Source organism: Lynx canadensis, chromosome C2 (genome assembly GCF_007474595.2).
Source record: "Lynx canadensis isolate LIC74 chromosome C2, mLynCan4.pri.v2, whole genome shotgun sequence".
NCBI lineage: Eukaryota > Metazoa > Chordata > Mammalia > Carnivora > Felidae > Lynx > Lynx canadensis.
The window spans coordinates 2,572,272-2,588,789 of NC_044311.2; positions in this window are offsets into that span (position 1 = coordinate 2,572,272).

The following is a 16,518-nucleotide window of genomic DNA, read 5'->3' on the forward strand; positions in this document are numbered from 1 at the left end:
GTATTTTGTTACTAACGTTGCCACTGTTGTTTTCTTTTCGGATGCGTTGGCAAAATTTCTAACTTGTGTGTGCTTGTTTTAATTTTAGGTGTTTAGATTTAGTTATTTGACCCAGTCAGATGATGATGATGATGATTCTTCTTCTTCTTCTTCTTCTTCTTCTTCTTCTTCTTCTTCTTCTTCCTTCTTCCTTCTTCCTTCTTCCTTCTTCCTTCTTCTTTTTTTGGTAATCTAATAGGAAACTTTAATTTGCAAGTTTGTTACATTATATGATCTTTTGACATTTGTTTGGTGTAAGTATTTTGTCCTTTCTATTTCCTTTTCCTGCCTTGCATCGCTTGAATTCTGTTTTCTCTCTTACAGTTATTTGGAACACTGATATTTTTATTTTCTCACTCTCCCCACCCACCCCTCCCCCCCATCCTCAGCCAAATCTTACCTTTTTTTAAAAAAATTATCTTTATAGGCAGGGTTTAGACTTACATTGCTGTTAATGCACCAGTATTCTTACATTACTCTTGATAATAGTTGGCCTTTGCTTTCAGTTTGTTCTTGGTTTTCATTCAGTTTTACTCAATTTACAAAATATGTAAACATGACACAGCTCGTCTCCCCCCTTTTTCCTTCTTGGGGTGGCCTGTGAGCACTGCGGGAGTTTGTTCTCGCTGTGTCTCTTACATCGAGTGTGCTAGTGCCTCCAGCCTTGGGGCTCCTCTGTGGCCAGTAAGCACCATTTCCAGACAAGGGACCCCTAAAGGGCGATGCCTCCCTTTTCTACCAGAACCTGAAAGAAGGGGGTGAAGAACCTTCACCCCTTCAACCTTCACCACCCGCCACAGCAGACTGGGCTGCATAGTATCTTCTTTTAGAAATTATTACGCTTTTTGGGGCGCCTGGGTGGCTCCGTCGGTTGAGCGTCCGACTTCGGCTCAGGTCATGATCTCGCGGTCTGCGAGTTCGAGCCCCCCGTCGGGCTCTGTGCTGACAACTCGGAGCCTGGAGCCCGTTTCAGATTCTGTGTCTCCCTCTCTCTCTGACCCTCCCCCGTTCATGCTCTTTCTCTGTCTCAGAAATTAGTATACTTTTTGAATAAGAATATATGTACATGGTATACCTTTCAAAAGGCAAAAAGGAAATTTCAAAAGTGTTCTTTCTCGTGTGGTAAGTCTCTCTTACCCGGTTCCCTTCCTCGGAGACTGTCTCTGCTACCAGTGCGTGCAGAGTTCGGACTGAGGTCTCCAGGTTTGTTCACTCCCAGAAGCAGGTGCTGTGTCACCTTCTGTGGAGGGGACGCAGTGGGTTGTGACAGTTGGATCTGAAACCAGAATCCGCCCTGGCTTTGCCTTCTTTCACAGAGACAGAAGACTGCATTTTTAGCTGGAAACTTGGAGACGGAAGTCGAAGGTCAGCCACACCTGGCATTGTTAGCGCCAATGACAGGCGTTGAACGATCACTAATCTCGAATCCCACTCTTCCGGATGAGTTTTCATAATTACCCAGAGTGTGTCCATCCATAATTTTTTTTTTTAAATGTTTAGTTTGAAGGAGAGAGAGACGAGTGTGAGCGGGGGAGAGGCAGAGAGAGAGGGAGATACAGAATCCGAAGCAGGCTCCAGGCTCCGAGTTGTCAGCACAGACCCCGACACGGGGCTCGAACTCACAGACCGCGAGATCACGACCTGAGCCGAAGTCGGACGCTTAACCGACGGAGCCCCCCCAGGCGCCCCGTCCATCCATAATTTTTGACAATACTTACGTTTCAGACTGATAATTTTTCGGCAAGAAAACTTTTAACATTGGGTCATGGAAAACAGCCACAGCTAAGAGAGAGAACAGAGCATAAGCACATTGAATTTTCTTTTTGCTTCACGGGAGGCAGAACAACGGCCTCCCAGACTCCTCTGTGTCTTGCTCCCTGGGACGTGCAAGCACGTTAGGCTGCCCAGCAAGGGAGGGTTACGGTTGTAGGTAGAATTGAGGTTGCCACTTTGCTGACCTTGAAACAGGAAGTTTATCCTAAATTTTTCCGGTGGGCCCTTCAAAGTGGAAGAGGGAGACAGGACGGGGAGAGACCGATGGCGGCCTGAGAAGGACTCGGCTCCTTCGGCACTGCTGGCTTGGAAGACGGAGCCACCGGGCCCTGAGCCAAGGAGAGCTGCAGCCTCTAGACGTGGGAAAAGTGTCGTGAGTTTTGCCGCCAGGAGCCCCGCTGGCCCCACTGGTGGGGCTCCTGGTGGCCAAACTCACGACCGAGTGGGGTCCCTCTGAAACTGGGCCCCCAGAAGGCTTTGCCGCCCACGCTGGCCCGGAAACACCCTGCGTTTCCAGCGGTTTGTCCGTTGCGGTTTGTTTTCCTCCCAGATCGAGGCTCCAGTGGCTTCTACTCCTGGAGAGCTGTGGTTTTCCTGCCTTTTCCTGTTTCTCCAGTTTGGGGCACATCTGTTTCCCCTCTGACCTCAGTTTTCTGACGGCTCTAAAAAGAATTGTGGATTTTCAGTCCGTGCAGCCTTTTTCTTGTGCTTGGAGTGATGACTTCTGGGCTTTTCACACGTAGGGCAGAAACCGGGAGACCAAAAAACTCACGCCTTTCTTAAACTTAAGAGAATTGATTATTTTTCTCCCATGTGCTTTTTAAATTGTATTTTAATTTTTGTTTTTAGAGAGAGAGAGTGTGCGAGTGGGGGAGAGGGGTAGACGGAGAGAGAGAGAATCTTAGGGAGGCTCCACATTCAGTGCAGAGCCTGACTCAGGGTCCGATCCCACGACCCTGGGATCATGACCTGAGCTGAATCGAGAGTCAGACGTTCAACCGACTGAGCCCCCCAGGCGCCCCTTTCCATGTGCTTTTTAATCGTTCTCTGGAATTCTATTGTTACAACGCTCAATCCCCCCATATATTTTCTGTGTACCTAGTGTATAAATATTCAATAACATTAGCCGTTCTTTTTTCTTTTTATCAATTATTTTAATCTTCAAACTTTTTCTCAATTCTGGGAGAGTTTCTTGAAAGGTTTTTTATATCAGTTGTAAGGAACTGACTCGCTTATTTATGGAGGCTGGACAGTTCCACGATCTGTAGTCTAAAGTCCTGAGAACCAGGAAAGCCAGTGATACGAATTCCAGGTCAGGAGAAGACCCGCCTGGCTCCGACACCATCAGGCAGAGAGCGGAGTCTCTCTCGCTCAGCCTTTTGTTCTATTCAGGCTTCCGGTGGGTTCCTCGAAGCCCGCCCACGTTTGGAGGGCAGTCGGCTTTACCCAGTCTACTGGTTCAAGCGTTAATCTCACCCAGACAGTTAATCTCACCCTCAGCCACGCCTAGAATGACGTCTGACCGGATTTCTGGGCACCCCTTGGCCCAGTGAGGTCAATGTGTAACGTCAACCATCACAGAATTCGTTTCTCCTACCGTGTTTCGTCTTCCACGCACCATCTCCGAAGCATCTCTACGTTTGGCCGTCACAGATTCATTTTGTGCCCATCTTTACCGACCTCCCGTTTCCCTCCACAGTCCACTGTTGCCGTGTTTCATCGCTGTCGTGGTGGTTACTCTGTTTCGTGGCGACTCGGTCGACATCAATGGCACACTAAAAGTTCTAGGCACTGCGTCTTCAAATGATTCATTTACGCTCTTTAAGAACCCCATGAAAGTGACATTAGTTTTATTTGCACTGCAAACAGAGGAGTCAACTGGTTGCAGATAAGTTGAGCCGCTTGTCCGCGGTCACGTGGCTGCCTAGTAGCTGAGCTGGGGCCGGGGTCTCTCTCACCTGCTGCCTCTGATCTCAACGACTCTACAAATAGCTCACATTTGTCGAGTGTCCGTCGTCTGGGCATTCAAAACCCATTAACCTATCTGAGCAGCCGCTTCTGAGGTGGCCACTGCTTTCACCCCCGTTTACAGGAGAGGCGGAAACAGGGCGCAGGGAGGCTGAGTACCGGGAGCTGGCATGTGAGGGACTGGGGTGTCCTCCAGAGGAGAAGTCAGAGAGTTTCTAAAGTCCCTCCTGTTTCGCGGAGTGTTTGTTTTATGAGCGGGCGGTGGCTCCCATTCCTTACATCCATCCATCCATCCCTTTACCCGTCCATTCTCCTCTTTCTAGTAGTTCAAGGGTGTATGTCGAGAGACTGCTTACCGTTCTAGGCCCTGGGATGCGATGCGGTGCCCTTCAGGAATTTATATTCTAGGAAAGAGTGAAGTTGACCCGGGAACAAGGGTGGGTTTGAAAGGGGCCGTTACAGTAAGGTGCGAGTCCGCCTGAGGATGCTCTCTGTGTTTTTCTCCCTGTTTTCTGTGCCAGCCGGCGAGCTAGCTAAACCCTCTGCATGTTCCCGCCCCAGGGGCCGTTTGCTGCCTGGGGCACGGAGGCTGGAGTCTCCGGGACCAGGAGCTGGAGGAAGTGGCAAGATCTCGGAGGGGACCGCATTTTGGTGTAGAGGGATCACGGCTCTCCCAGAGGGTGTCTCCCTCCAGATGGAGCGGAGCGTCCGCCTCTGAAGGGACCATGAGGCTGGGCAGCGTGGCATGGTGACCCCAGACCTGGCTCCACCTTGAGCATTTGTATGGGGAGCCCGGAGTGGCTGAGACTGAATTTCTCATCACCCCGTGGGATGGGCTTCAGCGGCAGAAACGGACCTCACTGAATAAAGGAGTGGATGTCTCCCGTGCACCCGGCTTGGTCAGCTGCCACTCACAGCCACCGACTAACTACTGCATTTGGTCCGTGTCTGGGGCAAAGAGTGTTTACGCTGCGCGCACCCACACCCACGGCCCGATGAGAGCCCCGCGTGCGTTTTCATGGATTGGCCGAGGTATCTCCCGCTGGAGATTGGCGGGCAGAAATAAGGGCACAGAGCCTCTGTCGGGTGCAGGATGAGACTTGAGTTCAAGAGAGGAAATGCTGGGGCGCCTGGGGGGCTCAGTCGGTTAAGCGTCTGACTTCGGCTCAGGTCACAATCTCATGGTTCGTGGGTTCGAGGCCCGTGTCGGGCTCTGTGCCGACAGCTCGGAGCCTGGAGCCCGCTTTGGATTCTGCGTCTCACTCTCTGTCTCAAAAATAAATAAACATTAAAAAAATTTTTTTAAAAAGGAAAGTGGTCCTGAGGACGCACTGCATGCTCAAGGGGGGACACGTGGGGGTATTTCACAGGGTTCTCAGCCGTGGAGAGAGATTGTAGTGGTGATAATGGCTGAGGAGAGTGTGGAGTGGGACCCAGAGCAGACAGAGTGTAGCCAGTGCAATACCAGTGATGTTCCTTCCGATTATGTCTGGATGAGCAAGAGAGACTTCCCTTCGTGTGTGTGTGTGTGTGTGTGCGTGCGTGTGTGGCCGGGGAGGGGGTGGTGGTGCTGGTTGGGCAGACAAAGGCAATATGTGGAAAGTTCTAGAGGTGAGAAAGGGCAGCGTGTGAGAGACCTCAGCTGGCAAAGGCCCCGAGAGGGTTGTAGGCGGAGGAGTGATGTGGTCAGAGGAAGTTCAGACAGCCCAGGGGGGAGAAGGGACACGATGGACTTGCTGTGGGATTGCCTGGTCGATTAGAGAGGCTCGTGGAAAGTGGGCCAGGCACTCTAGCCAGGGGTCCTCGGTTGCCGTGTTGTGTGGGTCATTCTCCCGGGCTGTGGGGCCCCCAGTGGACCTGTTTTGTCCTCGATGGCTCACGTGTTGCCTTTCCCAGAAGCGCTGATGGGACCGAAGTTTGCCCTGTGTGCTGGCTTCCCCTTCAGCTCATCCTTCCCAGGGGGAGCCACCACTGGGGTCTTTTGGGGTAGGGGTCCCTTCCACTGAGGCGGCTGTTCAGGCAGCAAATCGATTGTACCGGCCCCTCCGTCTGAGTGAGGACTCTACATACCCCTTGGGGTGTGTGCACCCTGCAGCTCGACCGACCCAGGCTCTCCCCTGCCGCCATGTAAACCAGGCCACCGTTAAGGGGTTAAGATAGAGTGTTGAGTTATGAACAGGTAAAGCCACCTTGGCCGGCAGGACGGAAGTGTAGTCCCGGGCTCCGATGCATTTGGAGGGTCAGCCAGGAGAGCCTGTCACCCCATAGGCCACACTGGAGAGCCCCGCGGAGGCACCCAACACCAAGAAGGTATGGAAGCTGAGGGAGGCCGCCACTGCCCAGCTCTCGCCGGGGATCAGCGGGCTGTGCTGCTGAGAACCCCGGCTGCCTGCGCTCCTCGGAAGGAGGTGTCCGCGCACTTTGCCGTGGGACGTCCTGCCGGGATGGCTGAATCACTCTGCGCCCTTGGGAGAGACGGAACAGCTGGGTCTCCCCGGGGATCCCAGTGTCTTGCTGTAACCGGACCCGTTGAAACACACTGCACCCGGAACGCACGCCCACATCGACGGTGGGGAGGGGGGTGCTTGTCTGGCACGTCCTGACCCCAGTGTGTCCTCCTCGTGCCTGACGGTGTTGCCTCCTCTGGCCGCGTGGATGGTCTGCACAACCTGGTCAGGTTTCTAAAGGTGCCCGCCTCCCCCTCCCCGAGGCCAGGGGGGCGTTCTGTTTTCCACCGCTAACAACCATTTGGCCGCTTTGTTCCCTCCGTCGCCCTGGAAGGACTTCGAAGCACAAATAGAAGCCCTTGCTCGAATGCACCCGATAAGCCTTAGATGAAAGCCCACAAAACCTGTCTTTACTGAACGCTGAAATGTCTCCAACGAGAAAAGCCGTCCTCCAAAATATGCTGGCCTTGGACGTCATTGCTACCTTGTGAGGAGGCACCTGGGCCGTTATCTAAACAGAATGTTGTGTTCCGACCTGATGGATCTGCTAACGTATCTTCTTCATTAGGTCACAAGAGGACGCCAGTGAATGGCCCGATGGATCCGACCCCCTCTTACCCTTAGGAGACTTAATAAATCAGTGGTTTGGATCCTGGAGCTGTTGATGGAATAATCTTACTTACTTTGGGGGTCATTCTCTTACTCTGTGTTTTCTCTTACACGTGCCTATATTGTTGCTATGGTGTCTGCCTCCAGTGCCGCCACGGAGCCAGCAAACAAGCCATTTCCATGCTAATAAAACTCCTTGCAACAGGTCAGGGCCCATCGTAGAGGAGGGGGATTGTAGGAGTGTAAGAACCAGGCACGTGGGGTAAAGTGTTGGAGGAGGTCATCGAGCGGACGTGACCGAGAATTGACCCAGGAGCTGGACAGGGCGATCAGAAGCTCCTCATCTCCTCTTCTGTCCTCGAAGTGTACATTCCTCTCACTTTTCTCACCGTGGGAGCCATCTCTCAAGGATGCAGCCTTGAGAGAGCAATGTGTTTTTGAGACCCTCTGGATGGTATACACGGCTGACCCCTGTTAGGGTCTCTCTACAAGCCTTAAGATCCTGGATGAGTATGGAGATCTACTCATCCTGCAGCCGCCCGAGACAAGGCTCCCAAGTTCCCTTGCTGGTTAACCTGCCACCTGTCAATCCGCAGTGGCCTCCCTCTTTCTTCCGTCTCTCCTTGTCCTATGACTACAGGGGGCCAGTTTCAGATTTCTCTCGGGGAAGCTCCTGACTTTACAAACCAACAGGGGTTGAAGAGTTTGTAGTTAGAAGCAGACTGACCTGGGCTCCCGTCCTGGATTTACCACTCCCCAGCTGTGTGATGCTGAGCGAGACACTTTTTTTTTTTTAATGTTTATTTTTGAGAGAGAGAGAGAGAGAGAGAGAGAGAGAGAGAGAGAGACAGAGCATGAGGGGGGAGGGGCAGAGAGAGAGGGAGACGCAGAATCCAAAGCAGGCTCCAGGCTCCGAGCCGTCAGCCCAGAGCCCGACGCGGGGCTCGAACTCACGCGAGATCACGCGAGATCGTGACCTGAGCCGAAGTCAGACGTTTACCCAACGGAGCTGCCAGGCGCCCCATGAGCGAGGCCCTTCTCGCCGTCAGCCTCCATTCCCTCGTTGGTGAAACCGAGGTAATAACCCCTTCCGCATAATGGCAGAATGCCTAGAGGACTGGCCCTAGATCCACGTGCTCAAACGCTTGGCTGTTTCAGTTATTACTCGCACAGGGAAACTTTCCCCTTCCTTGTGGAGAACTAGGGGGGCTTTTGGCCTTTCCATGACTTCAGGCTTATCTGTACTTTATCCGGCTTCCGTTTCCTGTGTGTTCAGCCAGGACGGGTCAGAAGCTAGGGTTCCTGCCTTTTAGATCACTGTCGTTTCTGTTACATTAAACGTGTTGGAATGGCCCTTTTATTATTTATTTATTTATTTATTTATTTAAAAAAAATTTTTTTAATCTTTATTTATTTTTGATACAGAGAGAGACAGGGCATGAACAGGGGAGGATCAGAGAGAGAGGGAGACACAGAATCCGAAGCAGGCTCCAGGCTCTGAGCTGTCAGCACAGAGCCCGTTGTGGGGCTCGAACCCACAGACCATGAGATCATGACCCGAACGGAAGTCGGAAGCTCAACAGACTGAGCCACGCAGGCGCCCCTGGAATGGCCCTTTTATTCTGATCTTCTAGTTCACACGCACCCTGGAGATAACAATAGCGTTTTTGTCCCTGGAATAGTACAGATTGGTAACCTGGCCTCAAATGGAGAACCTGTTCATTGAATAGACTAAGTTGGGTTAGAAAAGCTGGGCTCCACCCACCCCAAGGGGTCTATGGATGGATTCAGGAGACCGTGTACTGGGATGGGGAAAGATTGGAGCTTGACCTCCAACTGAAGTAAGAATTTCCTTTATAAATGGCAATAAAAGGTCAAATACTGACCTTTTTAGTATTACTGGAACCTGTGACTTTGTCACTTCTGGAAATCCTATTTCCATGTTGCATTAGAGTTGCCCCTGATTTCTCATAATGTCTTTTATTCTCATCACTACTTTTTATTTATAGTAATAAGCCTCGCCACTAGGCCTTGTTTATTGTGTTAAACACATACATTCTCATGTATGTATGTACGTATTTATTTATTTTTAATGAATATAATTTATTGCCAAATTGGCTTACATACAACACCCAGTGCTCATCCCAAGTGCCCTCCTCAATGCCCATCACCCACTTTCCCCCCTCCCCCACCCCCATCAACCCTTAGTTTGTTCTCAGTATTTAAGAGTCTCATGCTTTGCCTCCCTCTCTCTCTCTGAAACTATTTTTTCCCCTTTCCTTCCCCCTCGGTCTTCTGTTAAGTTTCTCAGGATCCACATAAGAGTGAAAACATATGGTATTTGTCTTTCTCTGTATGGCTTATTTCACTTAGCATCACACTCTCCAGTTCCATCCACGTTGCTACAAAAGGCCAGATTTCATTCTTTCTCATTGCCACGTAGTACTCCATTGTGTATATAAACCACAATTTCTTTATCCATTCATCAGTTGATGGACATTTAGGCTCTTTCCATAATTCGGCTATTGTTGAGAGTGCTGCTATAAACATTGGGGTACAAGTGCCCCCATGCATCAGTACTCCTGTATCCCTGGGGCAAATTCCTAGCAGTGCTATTGCTGGGTCATAGGGTAGGTCTATTTTTAATTTTCTGAGGAACCTCCACACTGTTTTCGAGAGTGGTTGCACCAGTTTGCATTCCCACCAACAGTGCAAGACGGTTCCCGTTTCTCCACATCCTCTCCAGCCTCTAGAGTCTCCTGATTTGCTCATTTTAGCCACTCTGACTGGCGTGAGGTGATATCTGAGTGTGGTTTTGATTTGTATTTCCCTGATGAGGAGCGACGTTGAGCATCTTTTCATGAAGAAACACGTATATTCATATAGCCCCCCACTTATTTAATAATGGAGAATATAAATCTATGTATCTATCATCTATCTATCTATCTAATTTATAATTCTATGCATTTTGCCTAATGAATTTGGGTCCCTTGACTTTACCTGATTGCCGGTAGGGTGTGTGGCCCCAAAGCTTTTGCTAGTTTCAAGCCGTGGAAAACTTTCTAGGTAAGAGCAGCAATTTCCAGTTAGACCACAAGAGGGAAATATTTCCCCACTAATGTTTTAAAAGAGCCCAGTAGGGAGTTTTCCGCATTCCCTTTTAACTCTAGTTCTAAAATTGCTTCGAGTTTTCTTCTTTACTGTTAGCAATGGAACAGGGGCCCTGTCATGAGGCTCTGCGGCTGATAGCCCGCCAAGAGCTGAAGCATTCTCGTGCTATGAAAAACTGAGTCTCCCAGGCCCCGGAGAAGACCTGAAGTTCAGTGCCCACATCCAGTGTGTTGTGTTTCCAGCCTCTCCACCCTCGGCATCCCCCAGAATACCCCCACCTTGTAAAGCGGACGGTATCCTTGGCCTGTTATTCTAGTAGGTACAGAGGCTCTATCAGAAATGTAGCATAAGGTTTTCCATGAAATCAGCGGCTGTTAAGAGACGGTGCCTGTTAGTGTGTGGGAGGGAGGAGCCCACGGAACTCAACAGGCAGAGAAAGGCCACGATCCCGTAACACAAATCTGAGGACCTGGCCAGACCTGCCACTGGCTTATGCAGTGGCTGCCCCCGGGGCTGATTTTAATGGGAACCATTTCACACGCTCCTTGTCCTTTGGCCACATCAGCGCATAGGTCACTGTATATGTTTAAAGGCTCAGAATGGAGGTCCAGGGTGTCTAATTGCAAAGGGCAGCAGCCACTTTTACAAGTCAGCATGAACCGGGGAGAGGCTCTGCAAACCCTCACGAGCACTGAACTGGGCTGGAGGAAATGTCCACGTGGGTGGAGTCACTACCACTCCGTGGCTGAAGCCTCCGACCTCGGCAGCAACCCTGAAATTAACATTTGTTACATTCCCCGCTTCTCTGACCTTTAAGGCTTGGTGGCCGTTATTTTCGCAGTTTTAATTACGAGCAACACTGTTTCATTCACTCCCTCCCGCATGCATCCACAGAAGCATCTACTGAAGACTTCGTGTATCCAAAGCTGTCCTGTCAGGCTCCGTCGTCCTCGGTGCTGGGGCACAGGAGAGGCCCCCCGTGCCCCCGAGCGCTGTGGATCTACCGGGTGCTCGGCACGTGTTGCGTACATGTGACCTTTCCGAATGGGGTCCTCTCCAATCCGTGTGCTGCGTGACCCCCAGGCAAGTTGTGGATCCGCTCTGAGCCTCGGTTTCCTTCTCTGCAAAACGAGAGTGATACGATCTGCCCCTTGAGAGTTAGGAAAGCAGAGAACACCGTGAGCGCCGTGCCTGGCCGTTGCTCCCGAGGGTGCCTGAGCCTGGGGCCGCGGGGCGGGTGTCAGCTGCCAGGACCGTGAGCCGTGGCGGCCGTGGCACCTGCACGAAGCCGGTGCTCTCAGCGAACGCGCTTCATCATTTGGTGAGATGACGGTGTGACAAAGTGGCCAAGCTCGCGGGTGGCCGGGGCTGAGGTCCCAGGGCTGACACTTAGCAGCTGCAAGACCTAAGCAAGTAGCCCAGCCCCTCGGTGCGTCAGTCTCCCCGTATTGAGAACAGGACCAGCGAGAACGCTTTCGGCATCAGCTTCTTATGAATGCGTGCGTGAAGGGCACGCTCGCTGGTCCCCGGCAGGCAGTGAGGCTCACAATTAGGAGCCATTGTCACTGTTATTGCTCAAGGCAACTTGTTCAGTGTTTCCCGATGGCAGGTGTAAAGGGTCGTGAGAATCTACCGCGCAGCCTAGACTGGGTCTCTTTCCCTGGCCCCGGTTGCCTCAATATTCCACGGTGAGTGGCAGCAGGGGATGAATGATGGTCGCGTGGTGTTGCAGGGGGTCACGGAGAGGACGTGACCGCAGCTTGGCCCGCGAGCTGCGCCTGGGCAGTCGGAGACGCCTCGCCTCCTCCCCGTCCCCGGAACATACAGTCCGGCCCCCTTGCCCACGGCGGGGCTGTGTGTTCGAGGACGCAGCCTTGAGAGAGCAACGCATTTCTGAGACCTTCTGGATGGCACACGTGGCCGAACCCCGCCAAGGCCTCCGGACGAGCCTTAAGATTCAGGCGGCAGGTGTGGGGGTCCGCTCGCCTCGCGGCCGCCCAAGACACCCTCGTAAGTTTCCTCACTTGTCACCAGGGTCACCTGCCAATCTGGCGGGCCAGCCTCTTTCCGCAGTCTCTCCCTGCTTGGCCTGCGGGGCTGGTTTGCGAGCCCTCGTGTGGGGTCGAGGGCCGGGGGTGATGGCGGATGGGTGTTGGAAGGGTGGTGGGGGGCAGTTGCTGGTCGTCGAGCTGGGGGTGACGGAGCAGTGGGGGTGCCAGGAAGAGTAGGGGCTGAGGCGGGAGGACGGACCCTTCTGTGGCTCCTCAGCGGCCGTCCGTGCTGTGACTGACGTCGGGAACGAGCTGTGTCCCTGGCAGTGCTCCCAGAGGGAACCCAGGGTGCCGTCGGCCAGGACCCGTCTCGGGGGTGCCGAAGCCCAAATGGCAAGACCGGTTCTGGCATGTGATCTAAGAACTTGTCTTCGTTCATCTTCCGATGCTTCATTTCATAGCGTCACTTTATCCACCATTTTTTCCCCCCTGAAAACCACAAACGCTTTAAAGATATTGCAGAAATGTCTTTTGTTAAGTTTGATTGTTTATTTTGGGAGAGACAGAGAGTGAGCAGGGGAGGGGCAGAGAGAGGAGAGAAAGGATCCCAAGCAGGCTTCACGCTGTCAGCACAGAGCCTGGCGCGGGGCTCAAACTCGCGGACTGTGACATCATGACCTGAGCCGCAACCAAGAGTTGGATGCTTAACTGACTGAGCCCCCCCCCCCAGGCGCCCCTATAAATGTTCCTTTTAATAGCCCTTCGATGTTGGGGTCAGATGAAGGAACTCCTCTGGCGGGGTGACCGAATCGCGGTGATTGTCCGGGTCCCGAGTTTCCTAAACGCTGAGAACTGGCGTCTGGTCGACAGGCTTGCCTGCAGGATTACTTTTCGCTGCAAAAACGGGACCATTTTGTTTGCTTTCAGCCTCCCCTCAACTATGGAAAAAGAGAGAAGGAAAGCTCTTTCTTTTCTTTCTCAGAGTCCTGCTGGGCACCTTGTCTCGCGTGCGTGTGTGTGTGTGTGTGTGTGTGTGTGTGTGAACCCAGGTCCTGCCCCACGGGAGCGAGGTCCTGGGCCGAGGACCGAGGCTGCCGCATGAGCGGGGGACACACACGGGTGGACGTTAAACTGTCAGCTGAAACTCAGGTGAGCGAGGGGGGGTACGTGCGCCCCCCCTGCCGTCCAGGGACCCTTTTGGAGAGGAAAGAAAGCAACGCCAAGCAAACCTGTTCTGCTGGGGCGCTTCAACGACGCGCTCCACGTTCAGGAAAGCAGAGAAGAATCGCATCTTCCTCGATGCGAGGAAGCTGCTGCCGTTGCTTCCAGAACGCCTTTGAGGACGGGCTGCGGCCTGGGGGCGGGGAGAGGGGTGCGCGGGGCGCGTGAGCCCGGGCCGCGCGGCCTGCCCTCGGGCCGCCGGTTCCGGCTGACACGCGACGGAAGGGCACCTTGCAGGACGCACCTGTCTCCGAGAGGCTGCTTCCCCAAAGGCCGGTCGTGCGTGTCGAACAGGAACGGGCGCCCGGCGGCCCCCCGGCCCCTCTTTGCCCGTGTTTTACGGAGGTGATTCCGACCTTCGGGCTCTCCCTTCCCTCCCTCCGGTGAGGGATCTGGGCGTGATCAGCTCATGAACTCGTGCTCCCGAGATTCGCCTGCCGATGCAGTCCTTGCTTCCCATCAAGGGGCGCAGCGCTGTTGGGGGATGCGAGAGTCCCAGGGGTGGCCTCCCTGCGATGGCCACTTGGCCAACTTAAGAACACGAGGCAGACGTTCTCGAGAAACGGCGTCTGAAGTGCCGGGAAGAGCAACTTTGGAACGTTCCCGTCCTGGGGTTCCGCACGAGGTGGGGACCGAGGGGAGGAACAGCTCGGAGCAGGTGGGTGCTCGGTGCTGAGGTTCCCGGGGGCCTATCCGTGCCGCTTTGGGGTGTCGGGGTCTCGGGATTTTTTTTAACGTTTATTTATTTATTTATTTATTTATTTATTTTTCAACGTTTATTTTTTTTGGGACAGAGAGAGACAGAGCATGAACGGGGGAGGGGCAGAGAGAGAGGGAGACACAGAATCGGAAACAGGCTCCAGGCTCCGAGCCATCAGCCCAGAGCCCGACGCGGGGCTCGAACTCACGGACCGCGAGATCGTGACCTGGCTGAAGTCGGACGCTTAACCGACTGCGCCACCCAGGCGCCCCTAAGATGCCTTTTTTTTTTTTTTTTTAATTTTTTTTTCAACGTTTATTTATTTTTGGGACAGAGAGAGAAAGAGCATGAACGGGGGAGGAGCAGAGAGAGAGGGAGACACAGAATCGGAAACAGGCTCCAGGCTCTGAGCCATCAGCCCAGAGCCCGACGCGGGGCTCGAACTCACGGACTGCGAGATCGTGACCTGGCTGAAGTCGGACGCTTAACCGACTGCGCCACCCAGGCGCCCCTAACGTTTATTTATTTTTGAGAGAGAGAAAGAGAGAGAGAGAGCATGAATGGGGAAGGGGCAGAGAGAGAGGGAGACACAGAATCCGAAACAGGCCCCAGGCTCTGAGCGGTCAGCACAGAGCCCGACGCGGGGCCCGAACCCACGCACTGTGAGATCATGACCTGAGCCAAAGTCGGATGCTTAACTGACTGAGCCACCCAGGTGCCCCTCTGTTGAGGATTTTTGCGTCTATGTTCATCAGGCATATTGGCTTGTAATTTTTGTTTCTTGTGGCATCCTTGTTTGGTTTTGGTATCAGGGTAACGCTGGCCTTGGAAAATGAGTTTGAAAGAGTTCCCTCGTCTTCCAGTTTTTGGAGGGAGGGAAGAGTTCATAAAGGATTAGTATTAATTCTTATTGAATATTTGGAAGAATTCACCAGTGAAGCCATCTGGTCCCGGACTTTTGTTTGTTTGGGAGTTTTTTGATTACTGATTCAATCTTCTTATGGTGATTGATTTGTTCAGATTATTTAATCATTCAATTTTGGTAGGTTGTATGTTTCTAGGGATTTATTCATTTCATCTATGTCAGATTTGTTAGTGTATAATTGTTCTTATGATCCTTGGTATTTCTGTGGTATTTACCTTTTAAAAAAATATTTATGTCTGAGAGGGAGAGAGAGAGAGAGAGAGTGAGCAGGGTAGGGACAGAGAGCGAGGGAGAGACAGAATCCCAAGCAGGTTCCACACTGTCAGCATAGGGTCTGATGCGGGGGCTGGATCCCACGCACTGTGAGATCATGACCTGAGCTGAAATCAAGAGTCATGCTCAACAGACTGAGCCACCCCGGTGCCCTGTAACATCTCTTTTCTGATTTTATTTATTTGAGTCTTCTCTCTGTTTTCTTGGTGAGTCTAGCTAAAGGTTTGTCAATTATGTTTATCATAGAGCCAGCTCTTAGTTTCATTAATATTTTCTATTGTCTTTGTAGTCTTGATTTCATTTATTTCTGCTCTAATTTTTATTATTCCCTTCCTTCTATTAATTTCGGGCTTTGTTCTTTTTCTAGAACTTTGAGATGTAAAGTTACGTTGTTTATTTGAGAATTTTCTTGCTTCTTGGGGTAGGCATTTATTACTGTGAACTTACCTCTCAGAACTACTTTTGATGCATCCATAAATTTTGGTATGATACATTTTCATTTTGATTTGCCTCAAAGTATTTTTTGATTTCTCTATTTATTTCTTCTTTTTCAGTAGCATGTTATTTAATTTTCATATATTGGTGAATTTTCAAGTTTTACTTATGTAATTAATTTCTAGTTTCAAACCATCGTGATTGGAAAACATAGTTGATATGATTTCAGTTCTCTTAAATTTGTTAAGACTTGTTTTGGGACCTCACACCAGTATACAAATCATCTTGGAAAATTTTTTAGGTGCACTTGAGAAGAATATGTATTTTGTTGCTTTTGGATGGAACGTTCTGTAAATGTCCATTAAGTCCGTCTAGTCTAAGGTGCTACGTATGGCCAATGTTTCCTTATTGATCTTCTATCTCAATGATCTGTCCACTGTTATTAAGTGGAGTGTTAAGGTCCACTACTATTTCTCCCTTTAGGTTTGTTAATATTTGCTTTATATATTTAGGTGCTTCTATATTGGGTGCATAGCTCTTTACAAATGTTGTATCTTCTTGTTGGATTGACCCCTTTGTCATTGTGTAACATTCTTTTTTGTCTTTTATGAAGTCTTTGTTTTAGTCTGTTTTATCTGATGTAAGTGTAGCGTCTCCAGCTTTCTTTTGGTTTCCATTTGCATGAATTATATTTTTCCATCCCTTCATTTTCAGTCTTCGTGTGTCTTTAAATTTTTTCTTAGTGTTGATTTATTTTTATTTATTTTTAATTTTTTTTAACGTTTATTTATTTTTGAGACAGAGAGAGACAGAGCATGAACGGGGGAGGGGCAGAGAGAGAGGGAGACACAGAATCGGAAGCAGGCTCCAGGCTCTGAGCCATCAGCCCAGAGCCCGACACGGGGCTCGAACTCACGGACCGCGAGATCGTGACCTGAGCTGAAGTCAGACGCTTAACCGACTGAGCCACTCAGGCGCCCCAGTGTTGATTTATTTTTGAGAGAGAAACAGTGCGAGCGGGAGAGG